Here is a 27180-nt window from a genome sequence, read left to right as displayed (position 1 = left end):
GAAAAGGGAGAGAGACACACACATACAGAGAACAGGCTGCCAGAGGTTTAGGAAGCTGAGTAGAGCTGGCTTTGCCTTTCTCAATTCCTTTCTCAATTCCTTCTCAACTTTGGGTTGGCAATTATCACCAATCCCGCATAGAAGGAACGATGGGATCTATAATCCAGTACTATCTGGAGGGCAACAGTTGCCCTCTCTTGTACAGAAGACTGTTATAACTGGGTTGCTGTGAGTTTTCCAGGCTGTATGGCCATGTTCCAGAAGCATTCTCTCCTGACGTTTCGCCCACATCTATGGCAGGCATCCTCAGAGGTTGTGCAGTCTGTTGGAAACTAGGCAAGTGGGATTTATATATCTCTGGAATAATCTCCAGGGTGGGAGAAATAACTCTTGTCTGCCTGAATGTTGCAGAAACTGGGTTTCTGTAAGTTTTCCAGGCTGTATGGCCATGTTCCAGAAACATTCTCTCCTGACGTTTTGCCCACATCTATGGCAGGCATCCTCAGAGGTTGTGCAGTCTGTTGGAAACTAGACAAGTTCATCATCATCATCATCATCAGTTAATTACTTATTAATCGCCCTCCATCCAAGATGCTCAAGTTGATTTATATATCTCTGGAATAATCTCCAGGGTGGGAGAAATAACTCTTGTCTGCCTGAATGTTGCCGTTGGCCACCTTGATTAGTATTGAATAGACTTGCAGCTTCAAAGCCTGGCTGCTTCTTGACTGGGGGTATCCTTAGCTGACCCTTGTTTCCTGGCTTGTTTCCTGGCTGGAATTCCCCTGTTTTTTTAGTGTTGTTCTTTAATTACTGTCCTGATTTTGATTTTTTTAAAAAATATTGCAGCCAGGCTTTGAAGCTGCAAGGCTATTCAATCCTCATCAAGGGGGCCACTGGCAACATTCACATTTGCGTCAAACAGACAAGAGTTCTTTCTCTTAAAGCAGCTCCATTGACTGCCAATTTGCTTCTGGGCCCAATTTAAAGTGCAGGTTATGACCTACAAAACCCTATACAGCTCGGGTCCTTGACTTATTATTATTATTATTATTATTATTATTATTATTATTATTATTATTATTATTAGAAACACAACAAGATGAGTCCACAGCAGACACTCTGCTGGCTGTTGTATTGGATCACATGTCAGACACCTCCCAAGTGTCATTATTATTGTTGTTATTGTTGTTGCTATTATTATTATTACTATTACTTAAGGATTCAGTTCCCTCTACATTCCTCAAATTATTATTATTATTATTGACACAAAGACATAGTATGACACAGCAAGCCAGGTATATAGGCTGGATTTCGTATCACAAAATCACAAATCGAACACTTCCCAAGTGTTTAGGACTGTGTGATGAATTGTTTAGGACTGTGTGATATATAAACATTCGGTTCCCTCTACATTCCTCAAATTATTATTATTATTACTACTACTGCTACTACTACTTAAGCATTCGGTTCCCTCTACATTCCTCAAATTATCATTATTATTACTACTACTACTACTACTTAAGCATTCGGTTCCCTCTACATTCCTCAAATTATTATTACTACTACTACTACTACTACTACTTAAGCATTCGGTTCCCTCTACATTCCTCAAATTATTATTATTATTATTACTACTACTGCTACTACTACTACTTAAACATTTGGTTCTCTCTACATTCCTCAAATTATTATTATTATTATTATTATTATTATTACTACTACTACTACTACTTAAGCATTCAGTTCTCTCTACATACCTCAAGTTATTATTATTATTATTATTACTACTACTACTACTACTACTTAAGCATTCGGTTCCCTCTACATTATAATTATTATTTAAGCATTCAGTTCCCTCTACATTCCTCAAATTATTATTATTATTATTACTACTACTGCTACTACTACTACTTAAACATTTGGTTCTCTCTACATTCCTCAAATTATTATTATTATTATTATTATTATTACTACTACTACTTAAGCATTCAGTTCCCTCTACATTCCTCAAATTATTATTATTATTATTATTATTATTATTATTATTACTACTACTACTACTACTACTACTACTACTTAAGCATTCGGTTCCCTCTAAATTATAATTATTTTTTAAGCATTTGGTTCCCTCTACATTCCTCAAATAATAATAATAATAATAATAATAATAATAATAATAATAATAATAATGCCAAAAGACCTCAGTCGGCATTTGGAAACAATAGACATTGACAAAATTACGATCTGCCAACTGCAAAAGGCCACCCTGCTGGGATCTGCACGCATTCTCCGAAAATACATCACATAGTCCTAGACACTTGGGAAGTGTTTGACATGCTGGATTTCATATCACAAAATCACAAATCTATCTTGTTTGCTGTGTCATAATAAAATAATAATAATAATAATAATAATAATTATTATTATTATTATTTATTTCAATTATTTATATCCCGCCCTTCTCACCCGAGGGGACTTAACGGTTCCCATTCATTCTTCAAACAGAAAGTCACAGAATTGACAGTCCAGTTGAGACAAGTTTCAACACTTTTGTGCTTCATAACACAACTAAGGAGCAGGCGATTCCGGTGAGTGTAACAAAATATCTTACAAATCTTAGAAAGGCAAATGGGAAATCCAGGGGAACAGCTGAGAACGCTTGCAATGACATACACCTCATTCAAAAAAACGATGGCTACACTCTGTTTAATGAAACGTTTGACCCCTGTCCAAGCTGTATTGAGCCACGACGGCCCTTCCGCAGCCAGGACAGTCACAGAAAAGATCATATAAAGAGCAAAAGTATCTTCACCAACCCGCAGCACACAAGGCAGGGCCCTGGAAGAAAGCAATTTATACATTTGAGACCAGTTTTCGACTCCTCATCTCCCTCCAACTTATACAGGGAGGAGTTCACCGAAAGAAGCTTGTCAGGCATTGCAGAGAGCAAAACGTTGCCCTCTTTGTAATCTCTATTAATATCCAGCCCAGGCTCTGGAACGTGCTCTGAAACTTGTGGGCTGGGCTTTTTCCTCTCCATTAATTTTAATTCTCAGCTGAACATTTTTTTTAAAAGGCCAAGCAATGTTTCCCAAGGTGCTCTGCTTAAGACAGACACTGTTTAACCTCAAGGCATCTCTTACATTTCTAATCTATCTATATATATAAAAGGGTAATGAAATTTCGGCCTCGGACAAAACAACAAAACTACACATCCCAGAAACACTAAACTTGGCAGCACAACCCCTCCTCCATGCCTCTACATTCATACAACAAAAATAAAAGAAAAATAAAATCCTAATTAGAGGGAGAGGAATAATTGTTTTTATCCAATTGCTGCCAGTTAGAAGGCTACACTCCGCCCACTTGGTCTCCTAGCAACCCACTCAGCCCAGGGGACAGGCACAGTTAGGCCTCACTTAGGCCTCTTCCACACTGACTATAAAATACAGATTATCTGATTTGAACTGGATTATATGGCAGTGTAAAAGGGGCCCCTGATGGCACAGTGTGTTATAGCACTGAGCTGCTGAACTTGCGGACCAAAAGGTCCCAGGTTCAAATCCTGGGAGTGGAGTGAGCGCCCGCTGTTAGCCCCAGCTCCTGCCAACCTAGCAGTTCGAAAACATGCCAATGTGAGTAGATCAATAGGTACCGCTCCGGCGGGAAGGTAACAGCGCTCCATGCAGTCATGCCAATGGCCACATGACTTAACTACCACCAATTCCTCAATACTTTATTTCCCATACCACCAGACTTCGCCACAGCAACGCGTGGCTGGGTACAGCTACTCTATCTATATAAAAAGCTTCTGACCATTTTTAACCTGGAGGTTAGCAACAAAACTAAACAACCCAGAACCACGAAACTTGGCAACACAACCCAGGGTCCTCCCCGCTAGGTTCCGACAACAAAACCAAACATCTGTTCGAAATCCATGTCCCTCAAAATCCCAAAAAAAGCAAAAACCAACTGCACATGCAACTCCTCCTTCTCCTCCTCATCGTCGTCATGAGGGTAACACACGCCGTCCCGCGAAACAGAGGCACGTGCGATAAATTTGTCAATACAGTAAGTACTACATAACATTACTTAAGTACTACATAACATTACTGTGTATTCAACTACTTTTCCAGGAGTTCCACTGCTATTCCACTTCACCCACAGCGAAGCGTGGCTGGGCACAGCTAGTTACATTTATATCTTGTTTGTGGACTCATTGAATGACCACTGTGGCATTCAAATGCTGGACTATATCAAGCTTCAGTTTGATCCAATTTTTTTATTTTTAAGCATTGCATTCAGGAGAGAGTCAAACCATCTTGTTCTTCCTGTTTTGCGCAACACTTGCCAAAAATAGCAGATTTGAAGGCTGAATTAAGCGATGACATTCTGAAAGGATATCTCCTAGATTCTAAGAAGCTAGCACTCTCGTCGAACGTTCTTTAGGCGTCATATAAACTAGAAGCCTATCTTCTGAGCAGCTTGTGGTAGCTCAGGATTTTTATAATAATAATAATAATGCATGCAGATCCCAGTAGGGTGGCCTTTTGCAGTTGGCAGGTCTTAATTTTGTCAATGTCTATTGTTTCCAAATGCCGGCTGAGATCTTTTGACACGGCACCCAGTGTGCCCATCACCACCGGGACCACCTGCCGAAAATACATCACACAGTCCTAGACACTTGGGAAGTGTTTGACTTGTGATTTTTTTATACGAAATCCAGCGTATCTATTTTGTTTGCTGTGTCATAATATAATAATAATAATAATAATAATAATAATAATAATAATAATAATGACAAAGTTCTGGAACATAACACACCAGACATCACAGTTGTGGAAAAGAAAAAGGTTTGGATCATTGATGTTGCCATCCCAGGTGACAGTCGCATTGACAAAAAACAACAGGAAAAACTCAGCCGCTATCAGGACCTCAAGATTGAACTTCAAAGACTCTGGCAGAAACCAGTGCAGGTGGTCCCGGTGGTGATGGGCAAACTGGGTGCCGTGCCAAAAGATCTCAGCCGGCATTTGGAAACAATAGACATTGACAAAATTACGATCTGCCAACTGCAATAGGCCACCCTACTGGGATCTGAACGCATCATCCGAAAATACATCACACAGTCCTAGACACTTGGGAAGTGTTCGACTTGTGGTTTTGTGATATGAAATCCAGCATATCTATCTTGTTTGCTGTGTCATACAATAGAATAATAATAATAATATTTTATTTTTATACCCCACCTCCATCTCCCCTAGGAGACTCTGGGCGGCTTACATTGGGCCAAGCCCGGATAAAACAAACAAAGCAAAATAAACAACATCAAAAAATACAACTTGAAAATTAAAATGAACATTTAAAAATTTAAAAATAATAAGACATCATATAAAAAAACATGGATTTGGCACCTAAGTAAAAAGGATAAAATGAACTGGGTAAAGTGCAGTGAGTGAGTATTGTAAACAAAATAGTTGAAAGGTGCTACCGTCAATAGGGAAGCAACTTGGGATGGGGTGGACCATGTGACTGTAATAAATAGGTGGGGCGTAATAAAGTGCAACAGATGAGGAAATGGTTGTAGATATAAAGACTATAATGGAGATGGGGAACTCAGTCTCCGAAAGCCTGATGACAGGTCAGAGAATGAGGAGGAGGATGGGTTTCAAAATGAGGAGTCTGTGAGTTGCAGGCAGATGAGACCGAGGTTGAGGATTCCTGTCTTCGTTCCCAGGCAACAGGGGAAAGTGGAAGTTCTAGTTCCCTTGAGAAAAGGCCTTGGGTTGATGGGGAGTGTTCTCTGGCTAACAGGATTAGGCCTGAGAACACAAGGAGTGACAAATAGTCAAACGAGATATTCTCATAGAATCCGAGATAAGACCTGGAAAGCCAGGTATCTTTGGCATGATTTCATGGGTACATGGATGGGTTTCAAGTCTCTAAGAGGAGACAACGTTGCCATAAGGGATGCCTCTTCTGTCTCTGCTCTCAAGTCTTTGATTCAAGTATTCTCAAGTTTCCTACCTTTGTTTCCTGAAAGAGTTTACCTTGGAAAAGTTCCTGTTTTCTTGTTTATGGATTTATGTATGAAGGACTGTGGATTTTGGTTGTCTTGACATTATGTATTTTGGCATTTTTGGATTACCGTGTATACTCGAGTATAAGCCGACCCGAATATAAGCCGAGGCACCTAATTTTACCACAAAAAAACTGGGATAACTTATTGACCCGAGTACAAGCCGAGGATGGGAAATGAAGCAGCTACTGGTAAATTTCAAAATAAAAATAGATACCAATAAAATTACATTAATCGAGTCATCAGTAGGTTAAATTATGTACAGTAGAGTCTCACTTATCCAACATAAACGGGCCGGCAGAATGTTGGATAAGCAAATATGTTGGATAATAAGGAGGGATTAAGGAAAAGCCTATTAAACATCAAATTACATTATGATTTTACAAATTAAGCACCAAAACATCATGTTATACAACAAATTTGACAGAAAAAAGTAGTTCAATACGCAGTAATGTCATGTAGTAATTACTGTATTTATGAATTTGGCAGCAAAATATCATGATGTATTGAAACATTGACTACAAAAATGGCTTGGATAATCCAGAACGTTGGATAAGCGAGTGTTGGATAAGTGAGACTCTACTGTATATATACGGATACAGATATACAGGTACATGGATCTATATTTATATAGGATTTGCAAAGACCTGCAAACATATGAGTGGAAAATTCATATATAAATTAATGTATATACATAGATAGATACAGATACATCAGTACATAGGGATTGCAAATGCATGCAGGGGGTTAATGCCTATATATCTGTAGGAGAGATTAACAAATATTTCAGAGGAAAATGCTTTTATAAGATTAATGGATATATATTTTTCTTCTTCCTGACTTGCAAGGGCGCATTTCCCTTTTCAAAACATTCCCTTGGTTAAGAGCGAGGGAGGCTTTAGAAAACACACTGATAAGGGAGGGTAAGAGAGAAATAGATCATCTATTGTAAGCAATGGCCTTGACCTTGATCCCATTGTAAACCGAGGGAGGCTTTTTCAGCTCAAAAAAAAAAAGGTTGAAAAACTTGGCCTATCTTTGAGTATATGCTATTTTGTGTTTTCTATTCTACTGACCCTTTTGGATGTGCTTTGCCCACCTTTTACCCATTTTCTTTAATAAACATTTTTAGATTGAGTGCTGGGTGAAAAGGTGTTTCAGTGCTACAGTGCAACACGGCTGCGGTTTGAAAGTATTTTGCTTCTAGTTTGGATTATGATCTGAAATAATATCAGCTTCAGTTCTGGAGCCAACCATTTTTGTCCATTTGCGAATGTGTGTGTGTAGGAGGTGAACTCGCGGGGGATGAAATCCAGAAGAAGTTGTCAACACACCCTTCTATTTATTTCCCCACCCTCTGGACTTGGGCTGTGTTTTCTCTGGCATTCTCACTCTGGGATTACATGTCAGCTTCTCGAAAGAACATGAAGTGTCTGAACAGCGTGTTGGGGGGGCGGGGGCACTGGTAAAATACCGTTCTTCCTTCTGCCACGTCAGTGCGGACTCTGCTTCCATCAGCCTTTTGATCCCACGGCTCCCTACTACTTACCATCCTAGGAATACAGGCTTTACTGTCTTCCCAACGTCTTCCCGTTCCAAACAAAACAAAGCAAAATGGAAGCCATCGCCGCAGACTCCTTTCCCCTGCAGCCAAATTTACCCCCGTCCCTCTCAAACCTGTAGCATCTGGCAGTCAGGGGAAAGAAAGTACGGCAGGACTTTTTCTGGCACCCCGGTGCCGAGCGTAGAAGAATTCCATATTGTGACAACGCATCAAAATAAATTGCTGTCAACAGACCAAAACACCAAGTGCTCTGATTCTATCTGACGTGTGAAGGCTCAGACAGGCTGTCTTGACAAGAAACTGGGAGAGCACCTGCGATCGGCAGACGACAGTGATATAAATCTGATTTGCCTGATACGTGGCACGGAGATATAATGTTAATGTTCGTGACAATATATCTGCATAAAATTTGCAAGGCGCGCAGATCTGGTTCTTGTTCCCCTCCCTCCACCCCTTCTTTTGTCAACGGCATGATGTTGCTGTTCCTTGGTTTTGCCACCCAGTTTTCAGCTCCTTGTTTCTTCAGAAATGGGTGATTGGGTGATTTTGGTCTTTTAAACACAAAAGCAGCAGGAACAAACCTGGGCTAGAAATTCTGAATACTTGAATTTTATTTTATACTAGCTTGGGGACCCGGCGATGCTCGGGTTATTTGAAAAAGGCATCATTTGTTTTTGGATGTTGGGTATTCTCAGTTTGGTGTGGGTGAATTACAATTCCCGGAATTGTGGGTCAATTGTCCCCAAACTGTAGTTTGGTTCACATATGCCATTGGCTGGTCATTGTCTGGCTGCAGAGGTCTCTGGATGAGGGTGAACTACAACTCCCAGATTTCTGGGGCAGTCTTCCTGAAATAGCTGTCAGTATTGTTGCACCCTAGGGCTATGAGAGCACTCTGAAAACCACTCTTGAGCTAGTATCAAAAACAAAGCAGTTTATTGAAGTATGTATATATATATATTAGCTTTGCCCGGCCACGCATTGCTGTGGCTTATGGGAATCCTTTGTTGGCCAGGTGGAATAGCAGTGAATAGCCTTGCAGTCTCAAAGCCTGGCTGTTTTCTGGAGTAGCTGAAGCTTTTTGTTGTATGAACGTAGAGGCATGGATGAGGGGTTGTGCTGCCAAGTTTAGTGTTTCTAGGATGTGTAGTTTTGTTGTTTTGTCATAGGCCGAAATTTCATTACCTATATATATATATATATATATATATATATATATATATGCAAGCAAATATTAAAAAGTCTCTGAAGTATATAGTCTATAATAAAAGGCACTTGACTGTGCAATTATAGTCCAACAAAGTCTTTAAAAGTTATAATCCACACAAAGAGTCAAAGACAGCAAGTAATCCGAGGTTGCAGAGATCCAAACAAGACGTAGCAATTTCAACAACTGTAATCCGCATGGAAAACATCCACTAGGAGTAACAAGAAACAGGAGCAACAAGGCAAGGTCTACTCGAGAGTCAGCAGGCTCGGACTCTGTCTCTCCAGGTATCTTGAGAAACAGCATGGGAAACAAGGCAAGAAACAGGGACTGGAACGGAGATGCTTCTCCCAAGGAAATCAATGTTGACACCGCAAGGAAATCCGGGAGCGAGGTCCCTTTAAGGGATTCTCAAGGCTACCTGCCCTGAGAATCCAGGCATCTCCCGTTTCACAAGGGAAGATTGACTCAACAGCGTTTGAGAGCTAAGCATCTGCTGCGCCTTAGACATTCTCTTTCACTCCTTTCTTGTGAGATAGATTGTCTGCGGTCAAATAATGCATCTTCCCCTGCCGCCTCTCCATCTGATGAATCCAAACTTGGGTGATCATCGGAATGTTCCCCAATTAACTGTTTTTCTGAAGGTTCAACAACAGGCAGCTGCAAGGTCACTGGGCTCGGATCCCAGTCCTGCAGAGGCCCATCATCCGATTCAGCCTCTGAGTCAACCTCCATCTACTGTGGAGGGCCTGATCCTGACAGCTGGGCTACAACAAGTACAGTAGAGTCTCAGTTATCCAACACCCACTTATCCAACGTTCTGGATTATCCAACACATTTTTGGGGCCAATGTTTTCAATAGATCATGATATTTTGGTGCTAAATTTGTAAATAGAGTAATTACTACATAGCATTACTGCGTGTTGAACTACTTTTTCTGTCAAATTTGTTGTATAACATGATGTTTTGGTGCTTAATTTGTAAAATCATAACCTAATTTGATGTTTAATAGGCTTTTCATTAATCCCTCCTTATTATCCAAGATATTCGCTTATCCAACATTCAGCCGGCCCGTTTATGTTGGATAAGTGAGACTCTACTGTATTCACGGTAGGCCATGTTGAGTCTGTGTGCTAAGTTTGGTCCAGATACATCATTGGCTGGATTCACTGTTACCTGAATGCAGACAAACTATAACTCTCTGCTGACAAGGTCAATACCCCAAGTTGGCAGCATTGGGTCTGTGCGTCAAGTCTGGTCCAGATCCATTATTGGTGGGGTTCAGAGCGCTCACAGAACACAGGTGAACTATAAATCCCTGAATTAAAGGTCAGTCACCCCCAAAATTCACCAGTATTCCCAGTTTGCCATGTTGAATTGGTGCGCCAAGTTTGGTCCAGATCCCTCATCTGCTGGGTTCAGCGTTCTCTGAATATGGGTGAACTATAACTCCTGGATGTCAAGGTCAGTCAGCCCCAAACCCTGCCAGTATGCAAAGCTGGCCGTGTTGGGTCTGTGTGCCAAGTGAGTTCGGAACCGATGGTTGGTGGGGTTCAGAGTGCTCTTAGATTGCAGGTGGACTATACATCCCAGTCCCTACAACTCCCTTAACTCTTTCCTGTTCTTTTCTATGGCGCACAGCAAACAGATGTTTGGGAAGAATTCCTCAAACCTCTGTTTGCTGTGTGCCATAGAAAAGACCAGGAAAGGGTTAAGGGAGAGGCCATGGGCGGGATCATGCAAATGTCGAGAGAATGGAACACTGGGATGTGCTCGCCGTAACCTGCAATGTCCTGAGAGGGAGTGACTTGGTGGCTCCTCAGCACTGGTAACTAGAGCCTGTTTGTGGAGGCCGGAGGATGTCTGAGTGGACACCCGTGACCCATACACACATACAGATTTGCACTTTTATTATGTGTATAGATGCTTGAAAAATGGAGCTTTTCCTTTTAACAGCTTGAGACACACACACGTAATATTTTATTTTATCTTACGACAGATATAAAAGTCATAATAGCCACCGTTGTGTTAATTTCATCGAGCAGAGCAAGTTTTCCAAAGAGCGGATTACGATGAATCTTTCCATGAATTCGGAGTCTTAAACTTTTTTTGATAGAGGGGGAAGGGATAGGAACTGAATAGATGGTTAATTTTTACTTTTCATTGCCAATAAATGGTAATTCTTTACGGTGGCGTCGTATATCACAGCTCATTTACTAATGCATAAAACATACCTTGACTCCTGAATTTAATTGTTGGAACTATCTTGTCTGTTTCAGCCCTTCCTTACAAGAATAAATGCGGTATATTTCATTGGGGGCTGGCAGGTGCTAAAAAACAACAATGCATGTAAATGTGACATTCTAGCTTTTGGTTCCCTCTCAAGCCCACATTATAAAATCTTGGTAATTGCCACTAAATAGGAAAGGCTCATGGTTTGAGCATTAGGCTCTGATTTTGGAGGCCAGGGTTTGAATTGGCCATGGAAACACACTGGGTGACCTTGGGAATGTCGCACCTTTTCAGCCTCAGAGGAAAACAATGAGACACATTCTGTTGCACTTTGGTACCGAAACACTGAAATTTGAGAACACTTGAATCAAAGACTTGAGAGCAGAGACAGGAAATCCATCCCTTATGGCAACGTTGTCTCCTCTGAGAGACTTGAAGTCCACACCACTTAATTTAACCCCTTCCAGGCACCCATGAAATCGTGCCAAAGACACTTGGCCTTTCTGTACTCGAGTGGTCGATGGACCTCCAGTGGTCTGCAAGAACGAAAATATGGTCCGCGGCCTCACTGTTACTATACCGTTGCAACAAGAGCAATTGGTCTTGTGAAACCCTGTTATAATGCCGAGGCAACGGAGGGAGGGGAGAGGCTGACTACCCACAAAAGGAGCACCAACAAGCCTTCTGACTGCTGCTTCTCCTCCTCCCTCCCTCCCTCTGAGCAGAGCCGTTCCATGTGGTGCCTGGTGTCTTGTTTTTAGGCCTGTTCCTGGGGTTATTTGGGGTGCTGATTCAGAACATTGCATTGGATAGACCACATCAGCTCTAGATTATTAAATATGGTTTTCTGTGGGTGAGCAGATGATGACTATTGGATGGCATATGATCTGTATCAGAAACTAGAGCTGATGTGGTCCATCCAATGCAATTTTCTGAATCTGCACCCCAAACTGAATCTAAAGTTTACCAAAAACTGATTAATAACCCTTTTGGTACTAATGTTGGAGAGTGGTCCCTGGTCCAAGTGGTCCCTGGTCACAGTGGTTCCTGGTCAAAGTGGTCCCTGATCAAAGTGGTCCCTGGTCAGTGGCCACAGTGGTCCCTGGTCGAAATGTTCCCTGGTCAAGTTGTCCCTGGTCACAGTGGTCCCTGGTCACAGTGGTTCCTGATTAAGTGGTCCCTGGTCAAAGTGGCCCCTGGTCAAAGTGGCCCCTGGTCAAAGTGGTTCCTGGTTAAGTGGTCCTTGGTCAAAATAGTCTCTCATCAAGTGGTCCCTGATCAAAGTGGTCCCTGGTCACATTGGTTCCTGGTCACAGTGGTTCCTTATCACAGTGGTTCCTGGTCAAAGTGGTCCCTGGTCATAGTGGTTCCTGGTCAAAGTGGTCCTTGGTCAAAGTGGTCCCTGGTCAAAATGGTCCCTGGTCGAAATGTTCCCTAGTCAAGTGGTCCCTGATCAAAGTGGTCTTTGGTCCAAGTGGTTCCTGGTCACAGTTGTCCCTGATCAAAGTAGTCCCTGGTCCAAGTGGTCCCTGGTCCAAGTGATCCCTGGTCACAGTGGTCTCTGGTCCAAGTGGTCTCTGGTCACAGTGGTCCCTGGTCAAAACAAGGTTGGAAACCACTGGTGTAATCAAAGGAAATAAACCATGCCTAGCAGAGTAGTTGATGATGGAGGTTCTTGAAGGTCTCTAATTTGAGGTCGACTTAGTATCAAATAACAAGATGACAGGCCTGCTATTGCTCTTTGCAATGTTTGACTGCCCATCTCACCTGAAGAGGGTCACACTAAGAACTACAAAACAAAATCACATTTTTCATGTGTCTGAAACTGTTATAGTCTAAAATTTTAAAAATGTGAAAAGATGTAGTAAAACTTCTAAACTTCAAAAGGTGGGGCTGTCCCCTTCAAGAGCCTTGTTGGGAGGAAAGGGGTTGCGTGTGGCTCTCTTCTTCTCTTTTTTGAAATTTCCATTCATACTTGTCTGTATTGTTGTTTTATCCCTTAAAGGCTCCTAATGAGAAATAGAGGCTCATTATGATTTTAAGGATGAGAGGGGAAGGCTTTTAATTAATGATATGTAAATGGTCTTGAATTGATTATGTTAGAATATCAAGAGAGATGGGTAGAAGCTGTGGTGTAATATATTTTAATTAAGAATTAATTAAAAATGATGGCAATTTCATAAAGGCTCACAGAAAATAGTGGAATTTACTTTCTGTCAGGAGTAAATTAGCCAGTGATTAAATAAAGGGTCCTGCATTAATACTGGAGTTATTTTTAAACTGCGCTGTGAAGAATTGTGTTAATGTCCCCTTTTTTGCAAAAGTAAAATAAGACCTTTTTAATATTTGCAGTTGGGCAATAGATAGATGAGTCTTTGAGAGAGCAAACTTAGTTTCAGTTTACCTTGGGCTTCTCAGGTGTGACTGGAAGTCTTATAATTCTATATCTAGTCAAGATTAGAAAGTGTCTTGACATGAAAATATCTTGAAGAACTGTCCTTACATCATATGTCTGGAATATTACACTTATGGAAAAACTATCAACACAAGTAGAAACATACATTTATTAGGTAACTAGCTTGGGTACTCGGTGTGGATTTATTTGAAAAAGTCAATTTTTAATTGTACAAAATGCATAAGGTTGTGGGTGAACTACAACTCACATCATTCCAGGTGAACCCCCAGAAACCCCACTAGTACTTAAAGTTTATGTTGGGCAAGTTTGCTTTGGATGCATCAACGTTGGAGTTCAGTGTGCTCTCTGGCTGTAGGGTGAACTACAACTCCCACTATGGTGAGTTAGTCCTCTCAAACCTCTCCAGTAAGTTGAATTAGTCATGGGGATTCTTTGTGCCAAGTTTGGTCCAGGTCCATCATCTGTGGAGGTCACAGTTTCCCTGGTTGTGGGTGAACTACAACTCCCAGAAAGGAAGGCCAGTTCCCCCAAATAATACTAATACTAATAATAATAATAAAATCAAAAATCAGAAATTCCTCAAAGCACAGCAGACAAAAAAACAGTACAAGAAAACCGCACTACAAACTAGAGCTGACAGCTGGCACAACAAAACATTGCATGGAAAGTTCCTTGACAAAATTGAAGGAAAAGCTGATAAGGAGAAGACCTGGCTCTGGCTCATGAATGGGACCCTGAAGAAGGAGACAGAAGGCCTGATCCTTGCAGCCCAGGAGCAAGCCATCAGGACAAAGGCCATTCAGGCCAAGATCGAAAAATCAGCTGATGACCCAAAATGCAGACTGTGCAAGGAAGCTGATGAAACCATTGATCATATCCTCAGTTGCTGTAAGAAACTCCTATAAATCCCTCCAAAGACCTCCAGTGTTTTTTCTTTGTCACGGGGGTTCTGTGTGCCAAGTTAGTTCCAGGTCCATTGTTGGTGGAGTTCTGAGTGCTCTTAGATTGGAGGTGAACTATACATCCCAGTCCCTACAACTCCTGTCAATCATGGTGAATTCTCCCCAAACCTCTCCTGTATGTTCAGTTGCTGATCAATTCCTCTGTTTGCTGTGTGCCATAGAAAAGAGTAGGAAAGAGTTATGGGAGAGGCAGTGGACGGAGTCATGCAAATTCCACACCAATGGAAAGAGTCATAAACACTGGAATGTCTGTGTGGAGGAAAAACAGGAAATCTAAGATGAAATTGTTCCTGAATGAAAGCCTTCACTTGGGTGGTGGGCAGAATGGTGTTTGTGGAGGACATCAGCAGGGCTCTTGGACATGTCTACGGCACTCGCTATAACCTGTAATGTTATTGGAGGGAGGACCATTGGTGTCTATCATTATAACTTGTTATAATCACTAACCTGACCCACCTGAGAAAGGTAAAAGCTAACCCCTAAAAATGGCAGGTGGGCCTTTGGCGTCTCCTGAGTAGTGGGAGCTATAGCTGTTTGTGTAAGTGGGAGCTTGTCTGTGTAAGTGGACAGCCCAGCCACACACTTATATACATATTTTCACTTTTATTATGTGTATAGATTTATATCAAAATTATCTTCAGGCTATGTGTATAGTGTGTACATGAAACATAAATGAGTGTCTTGTCGAAACTATGTTGTATGTGTGTGTATGTGTGTGTGTGTGTGTGTGTGTGTGTGTATATATATATATATATATATATTTATATATGTATATACACACACACACACATATATATATACACACATATATGTTTATATATGTATATACACACACTCATATATGCATATATACACATACCATACATATACAGTAGAGTCTCACTTATCCAAGCTAAACGGGCCGGTAGAACCTTGGATAAGCGATCTTGGATAATCTTGCACAAGATTTCTCTAACTTAAAATGATACATTTTAATATATTGGGTTTATGGTTCCCATCCCCTTGATCAGGTCATGTAAGTGTTATTTATTTCTATAATTGTATTTTTACTTTGCTTAATAATGTGTTACAGTAGAGTCTCACTTATCCCACACTCGCTTATCCAACGTTCTGGATTATCCAACGCATTTTTGTAGACAATGTTTTCAATACATCGTGATATTTTGGTGCTAAATTCGAAAATACAGTAATTACTACATAGCATTACTGCGTATTGAACTACTTTTTCTGCCAAATTTGTTGTACACCTGATGTTTTAGTGCTTAATATGTAAAATCATAACTTAATTTGATGTTTAATAGGCTTTTCCTTAATGCCTCCTTATTATCCAACATATTCGCTTATCCAACATTCTGCTGGCCCGTTTATGTTGGATAAATGAGACTCTACTGTATTATGTTGTTATGTAATGTTTGTGTCGTTTTTATGATTGGAAACCGCCCTGAGTCCCATCCGGGAGATAGGTCAGTATATAAATAAAGTTTTATTATTACTATTATTATAATATCTTGGATAATAAGGAGGGATTAAGGAAAAGCCTATTAAACATCAAATTAGGTTATGATTTTACAAATTAAGCACCAAAACATCATGTTATACAACAAATTTGACAGAAAAAGTAGTTCAATATTCAGTAATGTTATGTTGTAATTACTGTATTTACGAATTTAGCACCAAAATATCACGATATATTGAAAACATTGACTGCAAAAATGCCTTGGACAATCCAGAACCCTGGATAAGCAAGTCTTGGATAAGGGAAACTCTACTGTATATGCAGACAAGAAAACCATTGTGGTGCAGTGGTTTGAGCATTGGAATGTGATTCTTGAGATCAGGATTCGAATCTTCACTCAGCCATGGAAACCCACTGGGAGAATTTGGGCAAGTTACACTCTCTCAACCTCAGAGGAAGGCAATGGCCAACCCCTCTGAACAACTCTTGCCAAGAAAACCTCGTGATAGATTCTTCTGAAAGCCATCTCAAGTCAGAAAAGGCACGAAAGCACGCTACAACAACAACCATCAATAAATGGGTTTTATGGACTTGTTTAGGTGGCTCTTCAGTAAAGAGCATTTCCATAGCAACCACTCACTTCCGCGCATGGGAGGCGCTCACATGTCCTGGAAAATTGCGCTGGAGCCCCCCCTCTTTCCTTCCTTCCTTTTGAAGGTCTGTGCTTGCTCGCGGAGAGAAGAACGTGTGATTATTCCTCACATCCATTTGCAGCCAGCGAGCATGGGCCTTTTTTTTTGTAGTATTCACGCCTGTCCCTTGGTGTACATTTGCGACTTGCTTTTACTTCCGGGCTTTGATTCGTAACCAGAGCAATTGCTGCATTTCATGCCATGGGATCCAAAATGGTTCAGAGGAAATCTCTTTATTAGATCAACTAGATGGGTTGGGAAGCCTCTCTCTCTCTCTTCCTTTGAGTTGCAGGGAAACATACATTTCAAGAGAACTAAGGAAGCATTGTGTGTGTTAGGGAGGAGCTGGCAGAAGAAAGTGGAACTGGATATAGAAGAAAGGCCTCGAGACATATTGTTGTTCTTCTGTGCCTTCGACTTGTGGCAACCCTATCACAGGGATTCCTTGGCAAGGCTTGTTCAGAAATTGTTTGCAATGTCTTTCCTCTGCAGCTGAGACAGTCGGGCATGTCCAAGATCACCCAGTGGGTTTCCATGCCTGAATCCTGGATGTTGATAGTTCAAAACTCAAATTACTACTCCTGTTGTAGGCCTCTGAGGGAGAGAAGAGCAAACAGGCTCTTGCACCGGGTCCCCAGCAGATTATGAGAGGTCCTCCTTCCATTTCCAACTGGTTTTCGAGGGAGAGAAGAGCAGCCAGGCACTAATCCATTGTATGTTGGCCCGCTGAGTAAGAGGCCTTCAGGTCATGTTCTGTTGCCATAGCATAGACCAATGGCAGTTGAATATGGAAGAAGTGCCTCTTACACAGTCACTGGGACCAAGGCATGACGGGGATGTGCCTGGCTGCTCTTCTCCCCCTCAAAAACCAGAGCTCTAGCTTTGAGGGAGAGAAGAGCAACCAAGTTCAAGTCTATTGTGCTTTGACCCCAATGGCTAAGAGGTCCTGCCTCCATGTTCAGTTGCCATAGCTCTGGTTTTTGAGGGAGATAAGAGCAGCCAGGCACTAATCCATTGTATTTTGGCTGAGTAAGAGGCCTTCAGGTCTTGTTCTGTTGTCATAGCTTTGACTTTTGAGGGAGAGAAGAGCAGCCAGACACAGCTCCATCATGCCTTGGTCCCAGTGACTGCGTAAGAGGTCTTTCTTCCATATTCAACTGCATTGGTCTAGCTTTTGAGGGAGAGAAGAGCAGCCAAGTACAAGTTTATTGTGCCTTGACCCCAATGGCTGCGTAAGAGGTCCTCCATCCATGTTCAATGCCATAGCTCTGGTTTTTGAGGGAGAGAAGAGCAGCCAGGCACAAATGGAGCCTTGGCCCAATGCCTGAGTAAGAGGTCCTCAGTCAGCAACTGGTGAAATGCCCCCCTTCCATGTTGCAATTGCCATAAGCCTAGCTTTTGAGGGAAAGAAGAGCAGCCTTCGGAAAGTTATTCTGCTTAGTTGAGGCTGTGGGTTTCTTCCTCCGGCTGGGTTTGAATGGCATCAGTTGTCTGCTAAAAAGAACTCACCTTTGGATCCTTGTGGCTGACAATTTCAGCCTCAGCATTGTCTGTAGTTCTGCAGGAGAAGGCACTTGGATTCCAGAGGCAAAGAACGGGATGCTGTTCACTCACCAACTGAGGTTAAAATTGGAAACTTTGAGCCATTCCCCTCCCTGGGTTTCTGCTGTCAGTGGGGCTGTTTACCTTCTGAGAGTATTAGTAACCCATGAAAGTTCTTCACATCTCACTGCCCAGCCCTAGAACGAGTGCTTGGCAAATGTGCGGAAGGCTGTAAGAAATGCAGCTTTCCATTGAGGAGAAGTCAGTTGACGCATCAGGGTGCATTTCCTTTTAAGTACTTTTGTTTCCCCACATAATGGTATCTAATTGTTTCTTGAATTGTCTGGATGTTTCTGCCTCGCTTGGCACACCTATGAGGCAGTTCCACATTTGAGGACTCCTGTCTTCCTGTCTTCGCCAATAAATGTGCATCCCGTATCCCTTTTTATTCCCCCTTTTGTTTGTGTGGGAAAGCCTGGGGTTCATCATTCTTCTCCCCTCAGCCTGAGTGAAACACAGGGAGACCAAGGTGCTTGTTTATAAAGCTATTGTCCTCCCAAACCTGTTAAACATCTGCGAAACGTGGACCATCTTCAGATATCACTCTCAACTCTTGGAACAATCTATCAGTTATACTTTGGACATATCATGAGTCAACATTGACACTGAAATACAACACCGCCTGAGCTCTGCGAGTGCAGCATTTTTCCAAACGAAGCAGAGAGTAGGGTTGTTTGTATGTTTTCTGGGCTGCATGGCCATGTTCCAGTAGTATTCTCTCCTGACGTTTCGCCCACATCTATGGCAGGCATCCTCAGAGGTTGTGAGGTTGTAAGGTAAGCAGAGAGTGCTTGAGGATTGGGACATTCGTAGGGAGACCAAGGTACTTGTTTATAAAGCTATTGTCTTCCCAATCTTGTTACATGTCTGCGAATCGTGGACCATCTACAGACATCACTCTCAATTCTTGGAACAATTCTATCAGCGTTGTCTCTAAAAAATCCTGCAAATCTCTTGGGAAGACAGGCAGGCAAATGTCACTGTGCTGGAAGAAGCACCTTGTTCAGCCCACAGTCTCCAAAAGCAGTTACAGTGTTTCCTCACTATTTCGCAGTTCACTTTTCACGGATTCACTGTTTTGCGGTTTTTCAATAAACTCTAAAAGACTATCATAAATCATAAAAAATACATTTTACAGCCTAAGGAAGGGAGGAAGGAGAAGCCAAAAGGAGAGAAAAGGAGGCCAAGCAGCAATGGGAGGAGAAGGAGTTGATTTATCAACACACGATTGGTTGATAAAGACTTAAAATAGTGTATAACTACTAAAATAATGTATAAATATTAAAATAAATATAGTGTCCCTATTTCGCGGATTTTCACTTATTGCGGGTGGTCCTGGAACCTAACCCCAGCGATAAGTGAGGGAACACTGTACTATACTCCCAACTCAAGAATGGGAAACATAATGTTGGTGGACAGGAAAAGAGATGTAAAGATGGGCTTAAAGCCAACCTTTAAAAACTGTGGCATAGACACCAAGAATCGGGTCGCAAATCTGTAATTGTAGCAGTATTGAATGACTGAGGATGGTGCAACATCGCTGCCTTGCAGCGTTTTAATTTTTGTATATTTTTTATCATGTTTTAATTGTTTTGTTTTATAGTATATTTGTTGCTGGCCCTCGTGGCAGAATGTAAGCCTCTCTGAGTCCCCTCGGGGAGAAGGACGGGGTATAAATGCATGTAATAAATAAATAAATAAATAAATAAGAATGGGAAAATTGGAATGCCAATAAGAAAACCTATAGAGACCGACAGATACCTCTAAGGAGGTGAATATTTTTGGAGTCTGGGTAAGTGAAACAATAGAGAAAAAATCCATGCATAAGGGACTTGAACTGTACTACTTCCACTACTAATATGGAAGGTGCTTTATGAAACAGAGTTCTAGCACTCTCTGTCAATTCCGAAGTCCTGGCAAGACTCCGGATCCATTGGTAGAAAGCCGTTCTGCAACTTCCGTCCCGCTTTACGTGCTTTTTTCACATCTAAAAGTCTCTTGGCCCCTTTGGAGGCGATAAAGGCAACCCAGTCACCGAGGTCCACCACTTTGTTCCAAGCTAAGCAGCTGCCTTGCTTGCTGCCGCTATCTCCAGCGAGGAGATAAGGCCTGATCGCCAAACCCGCAGGAAGCCGAACCGCCTTGCAGCCGGGTCCCCAGAGAGGCGTTTTGATTGGAGTTGGGAGCCTGGTATCAGGAGTGCAGGAAAGAGACAGACAGGTTGTCGGAGGGGGGGGGGGAAGAAATCCCCGAGGACCAAACACCGAGCTGCAAACATTGTTCCCCCCCCCTCCTTGTGAGAAGCACAGCTATATCAGGTTTCTGGGTTAAACGCTGTCTTCTCCTGTTCAGGGCTTTCTTTGGACCTGTCTTCCCCCACAGCTCATTAGCATTAATGGTGCTGCGAGTGTGACTGCTATCAAGCTAATTAGGCTCTTATTGTTTTAATACGAGGCTTTCCTCGCCCTCCCCCCAGTGATGTTTTTTTTTTTGCAGCTGGGAAACATGTTTCTGGATCTGATTCCTCCACCAAGAGGCAATTGCTTCGGCTCTTTGAAAGATGGGTGTCTGCGTATCGGAGTGGTGTTGGAACATTTTATAAGGAAGAGAGATGAATTGGCTTCATTGCAATTAGAAAGGTAGAACTCACGCATATTCACAGAGATCCAGAATCTAGTCCTCACTCAAGTGACCTTGGACCCACCCAGTAGGTAAAGGTAAAGGTTTCCCCCTGACGTTAAGTCCAGTCGTGTCCGACTCTGGGGGTTGGTGCTCATCTCCATTTCTAAGCTGAAGAGCCGGCATTGTCTGTAGACACCTCCAAGGTCATGTGGCCGGAACGGTGTGTAACACCCTTACCATTAGGATTGTGAGGGGAAGGGATTTGTACCCTCTTTGTGGATCATTCAGTGGAATTCCAGGACCCAAAACAACCTTGCACCATAAAATAATAGATCTTGAAGGGGCTTCTTGGGCCATCAAATCCTTCCACTCCTCAATGCACAAACTCCAGCTAGATCATCTCCAGAAAGTAGCTATCCAACTAGACATTAGAGAAGGAGACCGCACTATCTCTCTGGACAATTGATTCCATAGGAACAGCTCGTAGTGGTTTCAAGGTCCTTCCAAATCCCTCCATCTCTCAGTGCACAATCTCCAGCTAGACTATCTTCAGAAAATAGCTTTCCAACTCCTTTCTGAAGACATTAGAGAAGGAGACCCCACTATCCTCTGGGCAATTGATTCCATTGGAACACCTCTTAGTGGTTAGAAGGTCCTTCTGAATCCACCCACCTCTCAGTGCAGAAATTCCAGCTAGATCATCTCCAGAAAGTAGCTATACAACTTCTTTCTGAAGACATTAGAGAAGGAGACCTTACTATATCTCTGGGCAATTGATTCCATTGGAGTAGCCCTTAGTGGTTAAAAGGTCCTTCTGAATGCATCCACCTCTCCAACTAGGTCATCTCCAGAAAGTAGCTACCCAACTTCTTTCTGAAGACATCAGAGAAGGAGACCCACACTCTCTCTGGACAGTTGATTCCATTGGAACATCTCTTAGTGGTGAGAAGGTCCTTCTGAATCCATCCGCCTCTCAGTGAACAAATTCCAGCTAGATCATCTCCAGAAAGTAGCTATCCAACTCCTTTCTGAAGACATTAGAGAAGGAGACCCACTCTCTCTCTGGACAATTGATTCCATTGGAACATCTCTTAGTGGTGAGAAGGTCCTTCTGAATCCATCCACCTCTCAGTGAACAAACTCCAGCTAGATCATCTCCAGAAAATAGCAACCCAACTTCTTTCTGAAGCAGTTGATTCTATTGCAACAGCTCTTAGTGGTAAGAAGGTCCTTTTGAATTCCTCCAACCTCTCAACGCACAAACTCCAGCTAGATCATCTCCAAAAGGTAGCTATCCAAGTATTTTCTGAAGACATTAGAGAAGGAGACCCAACTCTCTGGACAATTGATTCCATTGGAACATCTCTTAGTGGTTAGAAGGTCCTTCAAATGTTCAAGCTAAACCTCCCCTTCTACAAGGGTTATCCAGAAAGTAGATTATGTTTTGGAATTAAAAATGAACAAAATATAGGAGAAAACACTTACCATATGCAGTTGAAAGCCACACCCAAATACCACTTCTCAGTATAGTCACCATGGTGATGGATGAGCTTGGCAACTCCTTCCCCACAAAACTCTGCCGTTTGCGTCCTCAATGCAGCGTTTTGGTGACAATACGCAGCTGCGGGAAGGGTGAGGATGCGTTGAGGACGCAAGCGGCAGAATTTTGTGGGGAAGGAGTTTCCAAGCTCATTCCTCGCTATGATAAGTGCCTAGATTTGAATGGCGACTATGTTGAGAAGTGGTATTTGGGTGTGGCTTTCAACTGCATATGGTAAATGTTTCCTCCTATACTTTGTTCATTTTTAATTCCAAAACGTAATATACTTTCTGGATAACCCTCATATAACTTAAAGCCACTAGACTTTGTGTTTTCATCAGGACTGCCCATTTCTTTCTGTGAGATATCTAAAGAGGACCATCATACCATCCTTCAGTCTGAGTATGTCCAACTACTCCAGCCTCTTCTCTTGTTCTCCATCTTGTTCAGTGCCAGACTGAAATCCGCTTCCTCGTCCATCCTGGCAGATAAGTTCTCCCTCTGTGTAAAATTATGGAGAACTCACACAAATATATTTTGCAATTGTCACGGCAGGCAAAGGAGGCAAAGCTCACGGCGATGACAGTTTGTTAATCAGATTCTAATTGCCGAGTTAAAACCTTGTGATTGAGTCGAGGACTGTTTTGGTGCCGGTGCTGAACCTCAGCCGCCGGGCCCCAGGTGCCTGGCCGAACATCCCGTGCCGACATCTGGAACCAGTTGCAATACATCACTGTCAAAACTGCTTTCTATATGTATCTGCATTTACACATTAGTTACCCACGCAGCACTCATCAAAAAAGCTGAACAATCTTGACACGGCGTCCCTGGTGGAACTGCAAAGGTGAAGCGAAGTTGGGAGGCAGCGTCTCGCGTCACTGTCTGCTGCGCTTGTACAACAGGAAGCCTGATTAAAACTGAAAGGAAAAATTTATCGTCAGCGTCTGCTTTGTATCATTTCACCTATAAAAGGCGGCCGGTTTGGGGGGGGGGGGGGGGCGGAGAATGGGATTGGGTCCGATTGTGTGTGTCACATGTCCCCGCTTTGCCTGACAAGCCTGTGTTCGTTCAGCTGTTTTCTGCCATGTCCTCTAAATGCCATTTTTGGGCCCGGCGGCAGGCAAACTCGGTTCCTTGGCTTTGGTCTGATGATGTGTCCAGGATCCATTCTGTTGGGATGTTTAGCATCATAGAGCAGTGGTTCTCAACCTTCTTAATGCCACGACCCCTTAGTACAGTTCCTCATGTCGTGGTGACCCCCCAACTATAACATTATTTTCGTTGCGACTTCATAACTGTAATTTTTTAAATAAGTTTATTTGTATCCCGCCACCATCTCCCCCGGAGGGGACTCGGGGCAGCTCACAGAAATATCAGATATAAAACAATAACAATCTATCTATATCTATATTTATATCTATATCTATATATAAAATAAAAGTCAATGTTTGTATGCGGCGGGCGGTGTATGTGTGTATGTGGCAGCTTTCTGATTGGCCGCCACTATCACAGGCCACTGTGACCACCAGGAACTACAGACCTGGCCCAAACTTGACACGCTTCACCCCCATGACACACTTTATGTCCTGATGCCATTTGTGGGATGATGGACCATGGGTGATGGGATATGTAGTACTTTCAATCGCTACGACTCCCACAGGCCACTGCGATGCCCACCAGTGACATAACTGGACCAAACTTGGCAGACAGAACCCCCATGACCCCCTTTACACCCTGGTGCAGTTTGGGGGAGGATATACCATGGATGATGGAATTTGCAATACATTCACTCACTTTCTGAGACCACTGCAACTGCCACAAATGACTGATCCAGACCAAACTTGAAACACAGAACTCCCAACAGACAATACGGAAGAGTATCCAGAGAGCACTCTCGACTCAAACAATGATGGATCTGGACTAAACTTGGCACAAATACTCAATATGCCTAAATGTGAACACTGGTGGAGTTTGGGGGAAAATAGACCTTGAAATTTGGGAGTTGTAGTTGCTGGGATTTATAGTTCACCTCCAATCAAAGAGCATTCTGAATGCCACCAACGATGGAATTGAACCAAACTTGGCACACAGAACTCCAACAGAAAATACTGGAAGGGTTTGGTGGGCATTTACCTTGAGTTTGTGAGTTGTAGTTCACCTACATCCAGACTGCACTGTGGATTCCAAATAATGATGGATCTGGACAAAACTTGGTACGAATACTCAATATGCGCAAATGTGAATACTAGTGGAGTTTGGAGAAAATAGACCTTGACATTTGGGAGTTGTAGTTGCTGGGATTTATAGTTAACCTCCAATCAAAGAACTCCACCAATGATGGAATTGAACCAAACTTGATACACACAACCTCCACGACCAACAGAAAATAGTGGTCTTTGGTGACCTCCCTGAACCCTCCTCACGACCCCCCGCCCGGGGTCCCGACCCCCAGGTTGAGAAATGCTGTCATAGAGTCTTTAAGAGTTTGAAGGGACCACAATTTTAAAGTGTAGGCACAATCGGAGTCAATGAAATCATCACATCCAGTGGGTTTAATCAAAAGTTGTGGCTGAATTTGCTGAGATGAAGCCGGTACTGGTGCCCGTTGGGCTTCTCAAGAGTGGGTCTAAGTATTTGATGGACTGCTTGCAGAAAGACTGAATGAATGTGTTGTCGAAGGCTTTCATGGGTTGCTGTGAGTTTTCTGGGCTGTATGGCCATGTTCCAGAAGTATTCTTTCCTGACGTTTCACCCACATCTGTGGCAGGCATCCTCAGAGGTTGTGAGGCCTGTTGGAAACTAGGCAAGTGGGGTTTATATATCTGTGGTATAATGGTCCAGGGCGGGAGAACAAAACCCTTGTCTGCTTGAGGCAGGTGTGAATGTTGCAATTGGCCATCTTGATTAGCATTTAATGGCCTTGCAGCTTCAAAGCCTGGCTGCTTCCTGGAGGAATCTTTTGTTGGGAGGTGTCAGATAGGAAACAATCATGGCCATGTGTTGTCGAAGGTTTTCATGGCCGGAATCACAGGGTTGTTGTGCGTTTTCCAGGCTGTATGGCCGTGTTCCAGAAGCATTCTCTCCTGACGTTTCACCCACATCTGTGGCAGACATCCTCAGAGGTTGGGAGGTCTGTTGGAAACTAGGCAAGTGGGGTTTATATATCTGTGGAATAATGGTCCAGGGCGGGAGAACGAAACCCTTGTCTGCTTGAGGCAGGTGTGAAGTTGCAATTGGCCATCTTGATTAGCATTGAATGGCCTTGCAGCTTCAAAGCCTGGCTGCTTCCTGCCTGGGGGAATCTTTTGTTTGGAAAAGGCTCGAGGCTGTTAGGAATTGTGGGAGTTGGAGTCCTGGGACTTTATGGGATTTTCCTTTGATCCATCACCAAGTTTTAAGTTCTTCTTGGTGCTAAACCATTACCAAGGGATTGCAACTGGCCAGGTTGGTTTTCTGGAAGTCAGAAGTGCTTTCAGGTGGAAAAATATGAACATTTCTGTCAGTTCTCTCCTCTGGCTACTGGGGGATTCTTGAAGTTATAGTCCCAAAAGGGTGATTCTCCTCTCCCCAGACTCCGTAGAAGATGAATCATTGCGTTTCTTCTTCTCTTTCCTGAATATATTTCGCTTTGGAGAGCCATCGTGAGATTTACAGCCAAGTTGTAACATCTGCAGATTTGCAAGTTGGGGGTTGATGTCACTTGAATCATGGGACTTGGTCTAATTGGGTAATATTACAAACCCGGCAGTTAAAAAAATAAATAAATTGAGGTGGTGGTGATGGTGGGGGGAACAGCCATGCCTTCGTCAGCATGCTCCAATTAGCATTGTTTGCACCTATTAATAATCAGCGCTGTCAAATGAGGGGGGAACATTTACTCAGGTGAGTAAGGAGCTGGAGAAATAACCTTGAACCAAATCCAGGCTTTCCCCTTTTTATGTAATGTAATTTTTCAATGCATTCCTTCTTTGTTGCCAAGTGGATACGAAGCAGAGGTTCATTGTGAATTTGCTTTCCTTTGGTGTTTTCTTCTTCAGACGTTGGCCTACAAGAATAACTTGTCGAGTCGGACACGACTGGACTTAACGTCAGGGGAAAACCTTTACTTTTACATATAGATCAACCTACGCATTGCCTAAGGCTGTATCTACACTGCTATATAATGCAGTTTGAAACTGCATCGTATGAATGAATGAATGAGTAAATTATTATTTATTTATATCCCGCCCCATCTCCCAAAGGGACTAGGAGCAGCTTATGTAAATAACATAAATAATAACACGAGGGTTATCCAGAAAGTAGATTACGTTTTGGAATTAAAAATGAACAAAGTCTAGGAGAAAACATTTACCATATGCAGTTGAAAGCCACACCCAAATACCACTTCTCAACATAGTCGCCATTCAAATATAGGCACTTATCATAGCGAGGAATGAGTTTGGCAACTCCTTCCCCACAAAACTCTGCCGCTTGTGTCCTCAACCAGCCGGTCTCTCCTTCCCGCAGCTGCCCATTGTCGCCATGAATGAGCTTGGCAACTCCTTCCTCACAAAACTCTGCCGCTTTCGTCCTCAACCAGCCGGTCTCCCCTTCCCGTAGCTGCCCATCATCACCATGAATGAGCTTGGCAACTCCTTCCCCACAAAACTCCGCCGCTTGCATCCTCAATCAGCTGGTCACTCCTTCCCGCAGCTGCGCATCATCGCCAAAACACTGTGTTGAGGACGCAAGTGGCAGAGTTTGGTGGGGAAGGCGTTGCCAAGCTCCTTCATCGCTGTGATAAGTGCCTAGATTTTAATGGTGAC

At 42.7% G+C, this 27180-nt stretch overlaps 1 protein-coding gene across 5 annotated transcripts in view; it reads left to right on the top strand.

Moving 5' to 3' along the window:
* Positions 1 to 27180, top strand: part of pbx3 (PBX homeobox 3) — a 280063-nt gene that overhangs the window by 69561 nt on the left and 183322 nt on the right. The window lies entirely within an intron of this gene.

Source organism: Anolis carolinensis, unplaced genomic scaffold, assembly GCF_035594765.1.
Source record: "Anolis carolinensis isolate JA03-04 unplaced genomic scaffold, rAnoCar3.1.pri scaffold_7, whole genome shotgun sequence".
NCBI lineage: Eukaryota > Metazoa > Chordata > Lepidosauria > Squamata > Dactyloidae > Anolis > Anolis carolinensis.
The sequence above is the reverse complement of the archived record's forward strand: the minus strand, read 5'-3'. Positions and strand labels throughout refer to the sequence as shown.